Raw genomic sequence first — 16112 nt, 5'->3', positions numbered from 1 at the left:
TATTATCACGTGCTGTCCTCAGGCAGGTGAAGACTGGTCTGGTGCAGCGTCTGGTCATAAGATCACAGAGCTGTGGAGAGAATATCACAATTACACAATGTACAGTAATTACAGCAAGACATAAAGAGTGCAGCAGTAAACTGAACAATGATAACAGCAGCAGGTCTATGACAGAAGATGCTGCTCTGCTCTCCCTCAGCAGAGCTGAGGACGCAGCTTCAAGAACACAGAGACAACGTAGTATGATTAGCAGCCCTGGCGTGACCATGATAATGACCATCGACAAGAACAAAGTCTTTGTATCCACATCAAGTTTGTCCTGATCATCAGAGAGGAGCTTGGAAAAAACCGGTAAATGGAATAAAACCTGCTTTGAAAACGCAGAAATCTGCCGATCAAAGCCTGTTAGCATGATGTTAGCATCAGGTTAGCAAACGTAGCCTGGTGAAAGCTGCCTACCTGTATGGAAGAACCATGCCACCACAGCAGCACTCTGTAGCTGCTTCTGCTCTGTCAGTGGTTAAAAAGTGCATCAGAATGAAATCTCCTACCCTACCTTTAACACCCTGCAATATTTATTTTTACTTTAACCAATCTATTCAAATATTCATCACTAAAATCAAAAGATAGCGGAACACAAGCAGTACAAGCCCACATGACGTATTGGCTGGGATGAACAGGGTAAATAATAGTAAATAGTTACCATGGTTCTTGGAGCACACCCTCCGGTCCCCCTTTTTTGAAAGGTGGACCACCACCACCCCAGTCTGCCAGTCCAGCGGCACTGCCCCCGATTGCCACGCGACGTTGCAGAGGCGTGTCAGCCAAGACAGCCCCACAACACCAGAGACTTAAGGTACCCAGGGTGAAGTACGTTTGGGCCTGCCCAGCCTCTTCCCCCGCCAACAGAACCAACTCACCACCAGGTAGTGATCAGTTGACAGCTCAGCCCCTCTCTTCACCCAAGTGTCCAAAACACACGGTCGGAGATCAGATGACACAATTACAAAATCGATCATTGACCTCTGGCCTAGGGTGTCCTGGTGCCAGGTGCACTGATGGACAACCTTGTGCTCGAACATGGTGTTCGTTATGGACAAACCATGCCCAGCACAGAAGTCCAATAACAAAACACCACTTGGGTTCAGATCACGGAGGCTGTTCCTCCAATCACGCCTCTCCAGGTGTTACTGTCGCTGCCCATGTGGGCGTCAAAGTCTCCCAGCAAGATGACAGAGTCCCCAGTCGGGTCACCATCCAGCACCCCTCCAGAGACTGTAAGAAGGTCAAGTACTCTACACTGCTGTTCGGCGCATATGCCGAAACCACAGTGAGAGACCTCTCCCCAACCCGAAGGCGCAAGGAGGCGACCCTCTCACATACTGGGGAAAACTCCAATACATGGCAGCTAAGCTGTGGGGCTATAAGCAAGCCCACACCAGCCCGCCGCCTCTCACCATGGGCAACTCCAGAATAGAAGAGAGTCCAACTCCTCTCTAGGAGTTGGGTTCCAGAACCCGAGCTGTGCCTGGAGGCGAGCCCGACTATATCTAGTCAGTACCGCTCAGCCTCCCGCACAAGCTCAGGCTCCTTCCCCACCAGCGAGGTGGACATTCCATGTCCCCAGAGCCCGTTTCTGTGTCCAACTATAGGGGAATCACACTCCTCAGCCTCCCTGGGAAAGTCTAGCCAGGGTACTGGAGAGGAGAAGTCGGCCTATAGTCGGATTCAGAAAGAGCAATGTGGTTTCGTCCTGGCCACGGAACTGCTGCTCTATACCCTCCACCGGGTGCTGGAGGGTTCATGGGAGTTCGCCCAACCAGTCCACATGTGTTTTGTGGATTTGGAGAAGGTGTTTGACCGTGTCCCTCGCGGCATTTTGTAGGAGGTGCTCTGGGAGTATGGGGTCCGAGGCCTTTGTTAAGGGCTGTCAGGTCCCTGTATGACCGGAGCAGGAGTTTGGTTCGCATTGCCGGCAGTAAGTCAGACCTTTTCCCGGTGCATGTTGGACTCCGGCAGGGCTGCCCTTGGTCACCAGTTCATGTTCATAATTCTTATGGACAGAATTTCTAGGTGCAGCGAGGGGCTGGAGGGGGTCTGGTTTGGGAACCACAGGATTTCATCTCTGCTTTTTGTAAATGATGTTGTCCTGTTGGCTTCATCGAGCCAGGACCTCCAGTGTGCACCGGGTTCGCACCGAGTGTGAAGCGGCTGGCATGAGAATCAGCACCTCCAAATCTGAGGCCATGGTTCTCAACCGGAAAAAGGTGGCTTGTCCTCTCTGGATGGGAGGAGAGCTCCTGCCCCAGGTGGAGGAGTTTGTGTATCTCGGGGGTCTCGTTCACAAGTGAGGGAAAAATGGAGCGGGAGATTGACGGGCCGATCGGTGCTGCCTCGGCAGTAATCCTCCACATCGAGAGGAGTCAGCTGAGGTGGCTCGGGCATCTGTTTCAGATGCCTCCCTGGGGAGGTGTTCCGGGCATGTCCCACTGGGAGGAGACCCCGGGGAAGACCCAGGACGCGGTGTGAGAGACTATGTCTCTCGGCTGGCCTGGGAACGCCTCGGGATTCCCCCAGAAGAGCTGGAGGAAGTGTCCAGAGAGAGGGAAGTCTGGGTGTCCCTGCTTAGACTGCTGCCCCCGCGACCCGGCCCCGGATAAGTGGTAGAAGATGGATGGATGGATTGTTCTTGGCTTGTGCCATTTCTGCTCAGTTTCTGTGCAGCTGTGTGTTGGAGGAACAATACTGATCTTCTGTTGACAGTAACGAGCAGTCTGGTACAAAAGGGCTGCACATGGTTGCACATGGCATTGCATGCCATAGCATCACCTGCTGTGCAGGAACACTTGTAGTTCTACAGCTCCACAGGACAGCAGCCCTTCAGCACAAGTTGAAAATAGAAATATATGTTAAATATATACAGTTTAATCATTTTAAAACATATGTTTTAGTAGTTTTTAAACTTCTTCAAAGAGTTCCTTTACTGACACTAATTAGTTTGTTTACAATGTATCCCAATATATAATATATTTAATATTTCTCATGAGTCAATAATATGCTAACAAGCCTGCATGGAACTTGCATCTTTTATTTACAAAACTTGATTTCACAGACAAGAGCTTGTCACTTGCACGAACAACCAGCCTGCACGGAACTTGCAGGATAACCTTTCCTTACACTCAAAGTGTGGGGTTTCTGGCTTTTCTTCATTGATCTGTAGCATTCAGCCTACAGTGTACCGGCATCATGACTGAGGAGCATTAAGCATGCAATGCTCATCCTCAGACTCTGACCTCCATCAGTCCATCTGCTCTGTCCTCTCTCTCGCCCGCAGCTGCAGCTTTTTGTCCAGTTTGCTGAACCAAAAACTTTAGCTTTGATCAAAGATGTTGTATGACGGTAAGAGCTCTCACTCCAATGACTATTCACCATCATACACAAGTATCTGACCACACAATGAGACAAGCGATCAGGAGAGTCAGACATCTGCTGTACACAGGATCTTTGTTGTAAGAAACCAGTGATTTTACGTGATCTGTTTCATCCAGAGTGAAAAAACACATGTACACAAGTACCGTCGTGTAATCCACTGATTTTAGAAATGTAACTGTATTCTGATTAGATTGATTAGACTGTAACTGTAACGGAATACAGTACTATTTTTTTGTATTCTAATACGTACGTCGGTACATGTAATCCGTTACTCCCTAACACTGTTGATATTTAGTTTGGGCAGATCCTGGAGTGATCGAGTAAAGGACGCCATAAAAAGAACTGTTTCTATTCCATATCTCCTACTGGAATAACTTAATAAGCAACCTTGAATAGAAGAATATATGGAGCTTATGTGCAAGATACATGATAAATAATAAAATAAATGAAGTGTCTTTCAAAATATTCATAGAATGTACCCCTCTAAAGTCTTTTTTTGCACAACGTTTTAAAAATATTACTGGTACCAGTTGCTCTTTTTGTTTGGGATCCTCTGAAGATGTCTTCCATTGTTTTGGTCTTGACCTTCTTCTACCAGCTTCTGGACAGATGTCTGTAATTTGATTTCATTTTCTATTAATCCAGATTTTTCCCTTTGTTTGGAGAATGTGCTATTTGGCTTCACTACCTTTTCACTTACAAAGACTAATCAGTATTACCTTATTAGGGCCAGAGCACGAAACGTGCGAGATCCCCATTGAAATGCAAGCGCAAAGGCGATTTTGGCGATTTACACCATTGGATTTTCTCTAACTTAAAGGGCGTGGCTCACCATAGTCTGGCGATGATTCATGATTTCGCCATGAAATTTCGATTGGCTCTCACTCGCGCATACTTGCTCCAAGCGGCTTCAAACTTCCTGCACATAGCTGTGTCTGTGTTTTAATCATTCCTGTTGCTATTTTGGCTGTTAGAAAATAGAGTAGGCCTATTATTTGAAATGTTTAAAGATGAGTAGATTTGTTTTACTGACATGAATACATTTTATGTTGATGTGAGGTGTTAACTGGAGGAAGGTTCAATGGTGGGCTCCGATTTCAATTGTTTTTTTGACATGACATATATTAGAAAGCCAGTATTTTCTGGTAATGTTTTATTCCAACAAATCCACTTTCTTTTGTGCCTTTTCCAAACTTGACACCCACCGGGAGTAAACCAGGTTAATGTTTAAATTGCTTAATCATATAAGTCTGTTTGTGTTTGAAATGTATTTTCTGAACATTATGCTCATTATCATAATGATAAAAGTTAATCTCGTATGATAAAGGTAATGTACTTGTGCTATTTATATGAAGTGGTGCTCAATCAAATCATACAAGTTTAAATAAACTAAGTCAGATATTACCATGGTAAATATCTTACATTTACCCTTACAAATGTAGTTGGATGGAGTTGAATTACATCATGTTAACCGAACATATTTACATTGAGTTGGCTTAACAAAATTATTTCTCGCTAAATGAGTGCATTTCATTTAGGTGGAAATCCTTTTTGATTATGTTCAGTGAACACGTCCGTCCTGTTTTTGGAGAAATGAAAGACGAGAGAAGTGAAAGAAAGAAACCTAACTGACGTTTGATCTGGGCCGGGTTCGTTTTATCATGTCATGATGCCTGTTCACAAAGATCATATGATGGCAGCTACAGGCCTCTGTATTGATGGCTGCTTCAGCAACAGCGACAGTTTTGATACTGTATAAAGTATGCTGCATTTCCACTGCTATTTCTGACACACCTTGAGCCACTGACACACACACACACACAAGATGCAGTGAAACGAAACTTAATTAACCTTTAATTTGCGGGAGATAACTTCTTCTCGATGGCTGGATGCCGACTTCCAACCTGCTGAGGGTGTTTGGCAAGAAAGACAGCATGCACGGAAGAAAGGTTACCCATAAGCCAGGTAGGATTATGAAAAAATGAAACTGTCAAACCTGTACCGCTTTAATATTTAAACTTCATCAAAGGTTTGTTTTATTTAACACGTTTCAGTGATTAAATGTCTTGCTTGTACTGTGTTATATGTTCCTTTAGTTGAGATTTGAAAGTTGCATAATATTGACATTGCAAACACGTTTTGCATTTGAAAAATGCTCTTATATAGTGTTATGTATTGTGTTTATGACAACTACCTAAAGTGGTTTTATTTTTTACTGTCTCACTTAGTTAGACTGATGCCATTGATGTCAGAGGACAGTGCATCATCAAAGCCCTGTGTGTGTACCTGAATGAAGAATGTGAAGTCCTGTAAAAGAAAACATGGTATGTAATTTAGTCTTAATTATCCTGTCCTTATTCTGTCATTTGTAAACAAACTAGCTACTAGTAGCTAAGTACTTACAAAGACAATGTAATTGTGTAATCATTCACAACACAAATCATAGTTCTTTACAGATGTTTATATAGGAGTTAAAAATAAGACTGTTATAACATATTTCTTAAATTATCCTCTTTTTCCCTCTGATTGGTGAGGCTGGTGAAGCTGCAATGATGGAGACAATGTTGGAATCTGTCAAGAAACAAAACCTAACTGGACGTTTGATCTGGGCTCGGTTCATTTCATCATGATGTCATGATGCCTGTTCACATAAAGATCATATGAGTGCAGCTACAGGCCTGCTGTATTGATGCTGCTTCAGCAAACAGCGATAGTTTGATACTGTATGAAGTATGCTGCATTTCCACTGCTATTTCTGACACACCTTGTGCCACTGACACACACGCAGATGCAGTGAAACGAAACCTAACGCATGACACCTCCTCTTTCATCCAGCTTTTCTGATTCTACCCTCTGTGCTTCTGACCACAGGCTGTGAGCGACTTCACTGGTGTCTCACTAGTTAACTTGCCGCCATGAACAGTTTGAACCAGCAGTATGAGGAGAAAGTGCGTCCCTGCATTGACCTCATTGACTCTCTGCGCTCTCTGGGTGTAGAGAAGGACTTGGCACTGCCTGCCATCGCCGTGATAGGAGACCAAAGCTCGGGGAAGAGCTCGGTGCTGGAGGCGCTGTCCGGGGTGTCTCTGCCAAGAGGGAGTGGTGAGTTATCTCCGTCTCTATTCATCCATCCATGTGACTGTGACTGAATTTAAATAAAGGCATAGGTAAGGAAAAACAAAACATAATTTTAAGAAAACTGACTGACTGAACCTACAGCAACCTGCATAAAAACAGCATTTTTCTGCGAACACATCCTGTACATCAGGTCTAACAAGTGCCTAACAAGTTTAGGGCTACAAAAAACCTAATGCAAGTCACTATGGTGCAGTGTGAGTAGGCCACGTATAATACATGTAATTAGATTATCATTATTATATTAGTGGTCGCATTTTTGGTGGCCCGAAGATGCTCAAACCAAACTTTGTTGCCCTGAGAAATGGCTCCGGAGCGCCCCCTAACGCCAGAGGGATTGTGTGTGTATGGGATGTCTATGGCAGCCATTAGAACCGTCTGCGGGAAAGTTGTGAAGTTTGGCACAGGGAGTCAGTTTAGTACTATGATGTCAGCAGCACCTCGCGCTAGCGCCACCATGTACAATAAGTTCTGCTGGGATAACAGCACACTCTTTCTGACTTTAATATTTAACTATTAATACAATAATGGTTTTGTACACAAAAAGATGAGTGTGGCATAGAAGGGGGTGCCATATTTGGAAACAGATTGGTAGATTAGTCATTTATTTATTGAGATCTGTTATTAACTGTTTTTTCTTTATACACACTGACTCCCACAGACTGTTCATTCATTCATCTTTTCTCCAGGCATTGTAACAAGATGCCCTCTGGAACTGAAGATGAAGAGAAAGAAAGAAGGAGAGGAGTGGTTTGGGAAGATAAGCTACCAGGGCTATGAGGAGGAGATAGAGAATCCTGCAGAGGTGGAGAAAAATATTAGAGAAGGTACAGTATTCACCCCATCACTCAATGTCACTATAGAGACACACATGTCTATACAGCTACTGGATATGTCAGGTTTAGTTGATCAGAACTGTGTCCTCCATCTTCAGCTCAGAATGAAATAGCTGGGGTCGGAGTGGGGATCAGCGAAGACCTCATCAGTCTGGAGATTGCCTCCCCTGATGTTCCAGACTTGACCCTTATTGACCTGCCTGGCATCGCCAGGGTGGCTATAAAGGGACAACCAGAGAACATTGGTGATCAGGTAAGCTTGTTCAGTGCACAAATACTGTTAACTGGTTTCTTACAGACTGGTTTATTTTATTTCATTTAATTTCCAATGATGGAGAGATCTTCAAAATGTTGAGTCATCATTTATCTTTAGCTGCATAGATGTGTATTTGTATACTACTAGCTGCACACTTGGAGGAGGTGTTTCAAGTATGCAGAGTAGTAGTACACTTAATTAGACATATTTTATTCTAAAAAGACAAAAGAGAGATTCATTCAGTAATCCAAGTTGTAGGGGGTGTGAATGTCTGCATTATTAGGATTAATCTATATACAAATCTACAAAGGCCTGAGTCTTTTGTTTCCCACTGTCTCATAAAAAACGTCCAGTATTGGCCAGTACTTACTGCTATGTAGAAACACTTCACTATTATACACACTATATGATTTTCACTTTCAGATAAAGAGACTGATTCAGAAGTTCATCACTAAACAAGAGACCATCAGCCTGGTGGTTGTTCCATGCAATGTGGACATAGCAACCACAGAGGCTTTAAAGATGGCGCAGCAGGTGGACCCGGATGGAGAGAGAACTCTGGGTAGGTTCAAAAATTTTGAAGTAGGGTCACCCAAATCTTCAGTAATTTAGCCCTCTTACTTAGCTAGCCTTCTGTGTCTTAGGTATTTTGACCAAGCCTGATCTGGTGGACAAAGGAACTGAAGAGACAGTGGTTGAAACTGTGCATAATGAGATCATCCACTGAAGAAGGGCTACATGATCGTCAAGTGCAGGGGCCAGCAGGAGATCACCGAGAAGGTGTCTCTTACTGAAGCAACAGAAAGGGAGAAGGCCTTTTTCAAAGATCATGTGTATTTCCAGTAAGTTCATGTTTTTAAACTATACAAACAATGTGAAGTTTTGTGTAGTATATACTTAGATTTATATTCTTGCTGTAGTACACTCTACAATGAAGGTCATGCTACTGTTCCCAAACTGGCTGAGAAACTTACACTTGAGCTGGTCAATCACATTGAGGTAACATTCTTCCTATTGTTTAAAAATTGACTATTAGTTATCAGATGATTGACCAGTTGTGCAATATACAGAATTCTCTGCCTAGGACTGCAACACCAGATAGACGAGAAACTAGAACAGACTCACGCAGAGCTGGACAGATGTGGCAATGGACCCCCATCTGATGCAGCTGAGAGACTCATCTTTCTCATTGACGTAAAATCCTTTATTACATTTACATAAATACATATGTTTGAGTATACAAATGTGTATAATAATAAACACAAAATACTTGTGTACTGCAGAAAGTGACAGCATTCACTCATGATGCCATCAGTCTTACATCTGGAGAGGAACTCAAATGTGGAGAGAAGCTCAATGTCTTCAGTGTGCTTCGAAGAGAGTTTGGGAAGTGGAAGGAACACCTGGACCACTCGGGAGGCACCTGTGAGTAAATCATGTCGATCTGGTGCACAGCCATATATATCAGTGCAGCTATGACACATACATTTGTGTGGTGCAGTTAACAGCAGAATTGAAAAAGAGGTGGCTGATTATGAAATGCGGTACCGTGGAAGAGAACTGCCAGGGTTCATCAATTACAAGACTTTGAGGTCATGGTGAAGGAGCAGATCAAACAACTGGAAGAGCCGTCTGTCAGGAACTCAAGGAGGTGGCAGGTATATATTGATATATATTGATGAAGCAGTACATGTAAGGCCCTATGATTTCCACGTTCACAGAATTACGGAATTGGCCAATTAAACGGAATTTACATTTTATCGCGAAATTTGACATAATTTCACTGTAGTGCTGTTTTTGTGTGTAAGAGGAACGTATGTCTGGTGAAAACTGCACAGAGAGAAGTTAATCCGGGTGGCACAAGAATCCCTTTCCATAGACTGAGCCCCTCCCCTTTCAAAACACTGTAACCATGGCGAAGTGGCTACATACAGATCTGTCTGTGTCACCGGAAAAAAATTGCGAACCGCTGTGCCCCTCAGTACAGAGCCGAGCGGTTCCTGAACAACTTCTGTGCGCCACGTGAACTGTTGTTTTACAGATTCTGTCAACACTCTGTCGACTGGAAACTTAAGACTTAAGATACTAACTACTGGACAGGCCTGTGTGCGGAGCTTCTCACAGACGAGAGACAGACACTCACTGAGCTCAACACACAGAGGCTATCAATCATGTATTTCAGTGGTGACGTCTCTGGTCAGAATCAGAGTAACTTTATTTATCACTGAGGGAAAATTATTTAAAATTAAGATTTGTCCCCACAGTGGGAAAATTACGTTACTGCAACGGCACAGACACAGTAGAATTAAAAGTAGGACAAAATAAAAAAAATATACAGTATAAAGTAAAACTACCAATAAAGATACAAGAGAACATATTAATAGATGTTGCACAGATTAGGTGAGTAGGTGGGAAGCTTGTAGAGGGTAGCTCACAGGGACTAACCACAGCTGAAATAACTTGTTCTCCTTGAAGAAGTTTAAAATGTTTGGTTGTTTTATAATAAGTCAACAAAAGTTTTATCACTTGCTGCTTGTTTTTGATGCACTACTGTATGTTACCATATTGAGGAAAACGTCACTTCAATAAATTTAAGTTTATTATTTAAGTTTAAGTTTCTATTTAATTTAGTCATTTACATTAAAAACACAATGCTTTTGGTAGTAAAATAAGGTCAAAAATTGGGTCCCCAAAATTATACTGTGAAAAACAGATTTCCCCCAAATTAAAACAGAAAAAACGGAATTCCCAAAAATTAAAACGGATTTTATAGGGCCCTATACATGCTGCGCTTTTTGTTCTGCATCTGTGAAAGAGAGAAAGATTTGAGATTTATGCAGGCTGTGCTGAAGTAGACTAAGCAGTAGTATGTGTTCGTATTGTCCTCTAGACGCTATTAAGAAGGCATTCATACAACTGGCCCAAAGCAGCTTCACTGGATTTCCTAACCTCATGAAAACAGCCAAGGTACCCTTGTTCGAGAGTCCAGCAACATTTACAATTTGAGTCACTGTTAACAAGGCAAGTGTCATTTACGGCATTTTGGCAATGCTCTGTGTTTTCCAGGCAAAGATTGAAACCATCAAACAAGAAAAGGAGTCCATAGCTGAATCCATGCTGAGAACTCAATTCAAGATGGAGCTGCTTGTTTACTCCCAGGACAGAACCTACAGCAGCAGCCTGAATGAGAGTCAGAAAGAGGAGGATGAGGATGATCTTAGAATTAAAGGCAACAAGTTTTTAGGCGGAGTCATTCTGTACAGCATGGATAATGACGCTACACTTCAGCAGCTGACGCTGCACCTAAAATCATATTACAGAGTAAGTGATCAGTTAGATTCTAAATGATATTTTTGTTATCTGAACCACACTATCATTTTCCTTTATCTGTGGTTCAGATAACAAAAATATTCTACTGGACTGTCAAACTACTACTTTCTCCTACAGATTGCTGGCCAGCGACTAGCTGATCAAATCCCGCTGGTGATCCGCTACCAGATGCTGCAGGAGACTGCCATGCAGCTGCAGAGGGAGATGCTGCAGATGCTTCAGGACAAAGAGAGTTTGGAATTCTGGCTGAAGGAGGATGCCGACATTGGAACCAAGCGGGCAACTTTGCAGAGTCGCCTCAAACGCCTCACGCAAGCCCGTGCATACCTGTTGGAGTTTTAGAAGTCAGCAGCATCCAGCATGAGTCTTTTTTTGACAGGCTTAGACCAGTTACAAATTTCTTCTATTTTAGACAATTATTTTTGTGTTATTATTTTAATTCACTATACTAATTCACTATACTTCACTATCACTACTGCTAAATGTTGTTCAGCATTAAAGCAGGAACAACTACATTTAGGATCCAGACAATCCAGCTGCTGTAACTTCTATTGGCCTATAGAGAGCCATGACTCTTAAAATATACCTCAAAAGCAGTATAAAAAAGTGCCTGAGCTCCCCCTTGTGGATTTGCATAGGAAATGTTAGAAACTTTAATCCCCCTATGTTTTGTATTTGTTCAGTTTTTTGGTATTTGATATTCTAGTATTCCAAGTATATTGACATGGTCTCTGTCAGCAATAATCAGGTGTTTCTTTCCACTGTTAAAAATTACAACTACAGTCACTTCCAGCTGGAAAATAAATGATATTATACAGTAAATATTTTGCTGTCATCTCATGTCTCCAATGTGGAAAATATACTGGACAAGGCAAGGCTTGAAAAAGGCACATTTATTCAAAAGTATAATATATATATATATATATATATTATACGTACAAAAATCAAAAATATTTTATGTCAATGTGAGTCGAGATGTCTTGATGTTCATTCTCCACTATCTGCTGGGCTCTCAAGAGTCTGCTGTAGTTCCTGTATGGTACTGAGAAGCACATGGAATTGCTTCTTCCTTAATTCCAACTGAGACAAAAAACAGACATTGAAAAAGAAGCCCAAGTAATAGCTGCAACTGGTATCATTAGAATAGCTAAGACATCTTGTTAGGGCCCGAGCACCGAGTGGTGCGAAGGGCCCTATTGAAATGCAAGTGTTTATTCTCTTTTTTTCTTCATTCAATCATTTGACGTACATTTGACCCCCTGAACGTGCCCGAAAACTCACCAAATTCGGCACACAGGTCAGGCTCGCGAAAAATGGTGATCTGAAACTGTTGCTGCGACTTCCCAAATGGCTCTGCAGCGGCCCCTAGAATTTGAAAATATTCAGCTTAACAGCTACAGCCATGAAAATTGGTACACAAATGTATCTCCTCACTCGAGCAAACATGCCTTTGGTCATCGGCTATATTAGAATAACCTCGCCATGTTCCAATTTTCTCACTTTGCCTTTTGCAAACTCCTCCTAGAGAAATTGCTTGATAGGGCTGAAAATTGGTGTACTTGCCCTTAAGGAGTTAGGGACCAAAAGTTGTCAAAAACGCAGCACTTTGTCATACGGCCTGGCTGTGGCACCGCCACGAATTTGACCCTTTGCCAACACACAGGAAATGGATGTATTTGTGGCTGTATCTCCCTCATACTTCATCCAATGTGGATGACAAAAAATCAGGCATGCTGAGCCTGTCATTCTGAACAGATTGATATTCTAATGAATATCTACTGCCAGTATGAATTGTGTTCAGGCTGCTTTTCCATGTTCCACACCTTGTATTTGAACAAACTCCTCCTAGGGAAATACTCTGATGGACCTGAGATTTTGTCACATGGTTCTGAAGGCGTGGATACAACGTGTGGGCAGGGCAATGCCATAAAGTTGACCTTTCACCACCATAGAGAAAGCAGCTGTGATTCTTGATTTATTAATCCCATCTGCCTCTTACTCTACAATGACAGCAGCCCCTGTGCACCTTTTCATATCACCTTATCATCATATGCCGTCATGGCCACATGGCTCAGCAGCGCCCCCTAGAATGATCTAGGTCCCGGTTTCACCTACAGGCATGAAAATCGGTACACATATGTATCTCCTCTGGACGAGAAAAATAGTCTGTTGGAGGTAACCTCTAAAATGCACAGGAAGGCCGCCATTTTGGAAACACTGCGCCATTTTGCATTTTTTACTCCCCACACTTTCACGAACTCCTCCTAGGGGATTTGTCCAATCCACCTGAAAATTGGTCTGGTCACTCCTAAGGCATTAGGGACCAAAAGTTATCAAAAACGCAGCACTTTGTCACACAGTCTGGCTGTGGCGCCACCACAAAGTTGACCCTATGTAAAATTTTGTGACAATAATACGATTATTTACTAGAAACTCAGTTGTTTTTACTAGGTGGGTTACTCCAATTAGAATTTTTTTAAAAGACCAAAAGTCAACATTAGGAAATTTGAGTGATATTGTGTCGTGGAGAGCTTTCCAGAGGTTCAGAACAGTTTCACATTCATAAAACATGTGCTCAGTTGTTTATAAGTTAGTTTTACAAATGTAACAGTTTCCTACCATCAATTTTAACCATTTTTTCATAAGTTCGTTTGAAGGGTAAATATTATTCAGAATTTTAAAGTGGACTTCTTTACATTTTGGAGAAGTTAGGAATTTTAAATATTTTGTGCGAATAGATGCTATTTCAGAATTATTATAATCTTTAAGAATCAGTGAGTATACCTGGATATAATGAATATATCAAGTACATGTATTGTTATATTTGTCATCTATTAGGTCTAAACCATCTATTTCCACTTTATGTAATTTTGTGGTTGATATATCCACCATATTTATAATTAACCATTAAAACACTAAATAGTAAGGTTTTAATGGTACACTCCTATTCCCGAGGAGAAAGTGCCTTATTTTATAATTCAAAGGTAATTGACACTAAGTAAGAGAGAGCTCATTGTCCCAAATAGTACCATACTGTATGGTGGATGGGACAGGTCTAGTAATCCAGATGTGTACAGCATAACTGCGAGCCTTAAACATACATGCAGACTGCATAAGAGTGGAATAAACAGATGATATACATTTACAGCCAGGTACTGTGACAGTATTGTTACATCACTTTATACATTTATTCATTCATATTATACAAGATTTACAGAAATCACCAGGGATAGTGTAGTCGGCCATGTTGGGAAGACCAGAAAGCACACAGCAGCTCAGAACGCCGCGGCCGACGTCCATGTCGCAGGCCTGAGACCACTCATTTGTCCATTAACCTGCACACAAAGCATATGCAAATAGTGAGCATTACATGTATATGTTTCTCATTAGTTTATGTACTTGTACTAATAATAATAAATTATTATAAACGCTTGTGCCAGCGCCCAGCTTTAACAAGAGGTTTAGTAACTTTGTTTTGTTTTCTTATATTTTCATGTTTTGCTCTTTCATAGGTAGGTTGTCACACCACAAATGCTTGGTAAGGTTTTGGAAAAGATGATTTGCATAAATTCTCCTCCATTTTCAGAGTTACCCAGAAGACCAGCATGCACATGAGCACAATGCGTCACTCAGGTAGTCTGTGTTGCTTTCTATTTATCACTCATCAGAATAGATGATATTGCACCTTCTGGCCTATAAAAGGGTAAAGGATGGCTGTACTGGCCATCATCATGACATGGAGCACATCTAATAACTGATAACCCTCTATTGGGCTGAGGTTGGCTTCAGTCACTGTCTTGAAATAGATTAACATATAATATGAAAATTATAAAGTATAATATAAAGTACCTTTGACAAGAGAAGATCTGCATACCCTTCTCGTTCCTGAGGTTCATGTGTGATCCACCGAATGATGGCCTCAAACACAGCTGGCTCCTGTCTCAGATTGAGGTCTTCACTGCTGATGATGTCACTGACATCCTGGGCCGAGAACTGCAGGAACTCTTCGCCAAAAACCACTTCCTCAAAGTGACTGAGGACATAGTGGAAAGCCTTGAGGTGCAGTTCAGGGGCGTGGTAGTTTTTTGTGAACTGCCAGATGCCAATGCAGTTGTCTGGGCAGAGCATCTTTTCAAAAAAGTTGCAGCATATTTGCAACAGCTCCACTATATTAAGGGAATCAGCTGCCATGAAAAGCCTCCGTGCATTGGACTCTGTTACGTTAACAGAGCCCGTGTATGCAAACTCATTATGTCTGAGGATAGGTCAGGGATACTGTAGACTTTCTTGTCAGGTTTAGACCAGCATGTGAAGAGAGCTCTGAAAGACACAGAAAAACTTCCACAACATTATACACCACTTTTATGCATTTCAGTTTTTAAAACAGATACTAAAATTAGTCACTAAGGCACTGGTGGATTTATGGGTAACTTTATTCAACAGTCTAGTTAAAGGTCTAAATCTTATTGCTGTAACATTATCTAATCATCATATCAGGGGCAGCAGTGGCTCAGTGGTGAGCAGGGTTGTCCAATAACCGGAAGGTCGGCGGTTCGACCCCAGCTCCTCCCTAGTCATTGTTGTGTGTCCTTGGGCAAGGCACTTTACCCGCATTGCCTCCAGTGCGGTGGTGTATGAATGCGTATGAATGAATCGGCGGTGGTCGGAGAGGCCGTAGGCGCACCTTGGCAGCCACGTCTCCGTCAGTCTCCCCCTGGGGAGCTGTGGCTACCACTGGTAGCTTACCACTGCCACTGTGTGAATGTGGTGTGAAAGAATAATGCATCTCAATGTAAGCGCTTTGAGTGCCTGCCCAACAGAGCAGAAAAGCGCAATATAAGACCAATGCATTATTATTATTATTAATCACGTATGACTTCTAAACTATACATCAAGTTTAAGTTTAGGATAAAATAAGTTTCGGCCCATAGAGAGAGAAATCACTATTAGATGCTTTAATGTCAACATGTCAAACATATCATATCATCCAAGTCCCACCTGGGGCTAGCAGATTGGAGATCAGTGAATAATCTCCAAACACTCACATCATAAACTACATCAAATCCTTGTTTTTGTCTCCCTATGTAAAGGTTACTAACACATTAATTCAAAATTGAGATAAT

General features: G+C 42.1%; 1 pseudogene; it reads left to right on the top strand.

Annotated features, from left to right (window-relative positions):
* Nucleotides 1-6239: 6239 nt before the first annotated feature.
* LOC114429401 (interferon-induced GTP-binding protein Mx-like) lies at nt 6240-11725 on the top strand (annotated as a pseudogene).
* Nucleotides 11726-16112: the final 4387 nt, after the last annotated feature.

The sequence above is a fragment of the Parambassis ranga genome, unplaced genomic scaffold, assembly GCF_900634625.1.
Source record: "Parambassis ranga unplaced genomic scaffold, fParRan2.1 scaffold_129_arrow_ctg1, whole genome shotgun sequence".
NCBI lineage: Eukaryota > Metazoa > Chordata > Actinopteri > Ambassidae > Parambassis > Parambassis ranga.
The sequence above is the reverse complement of the archived record's forward strand: the minus strand, read 5'-3'. Positions and strand labels throughout refer to the sequence as shown.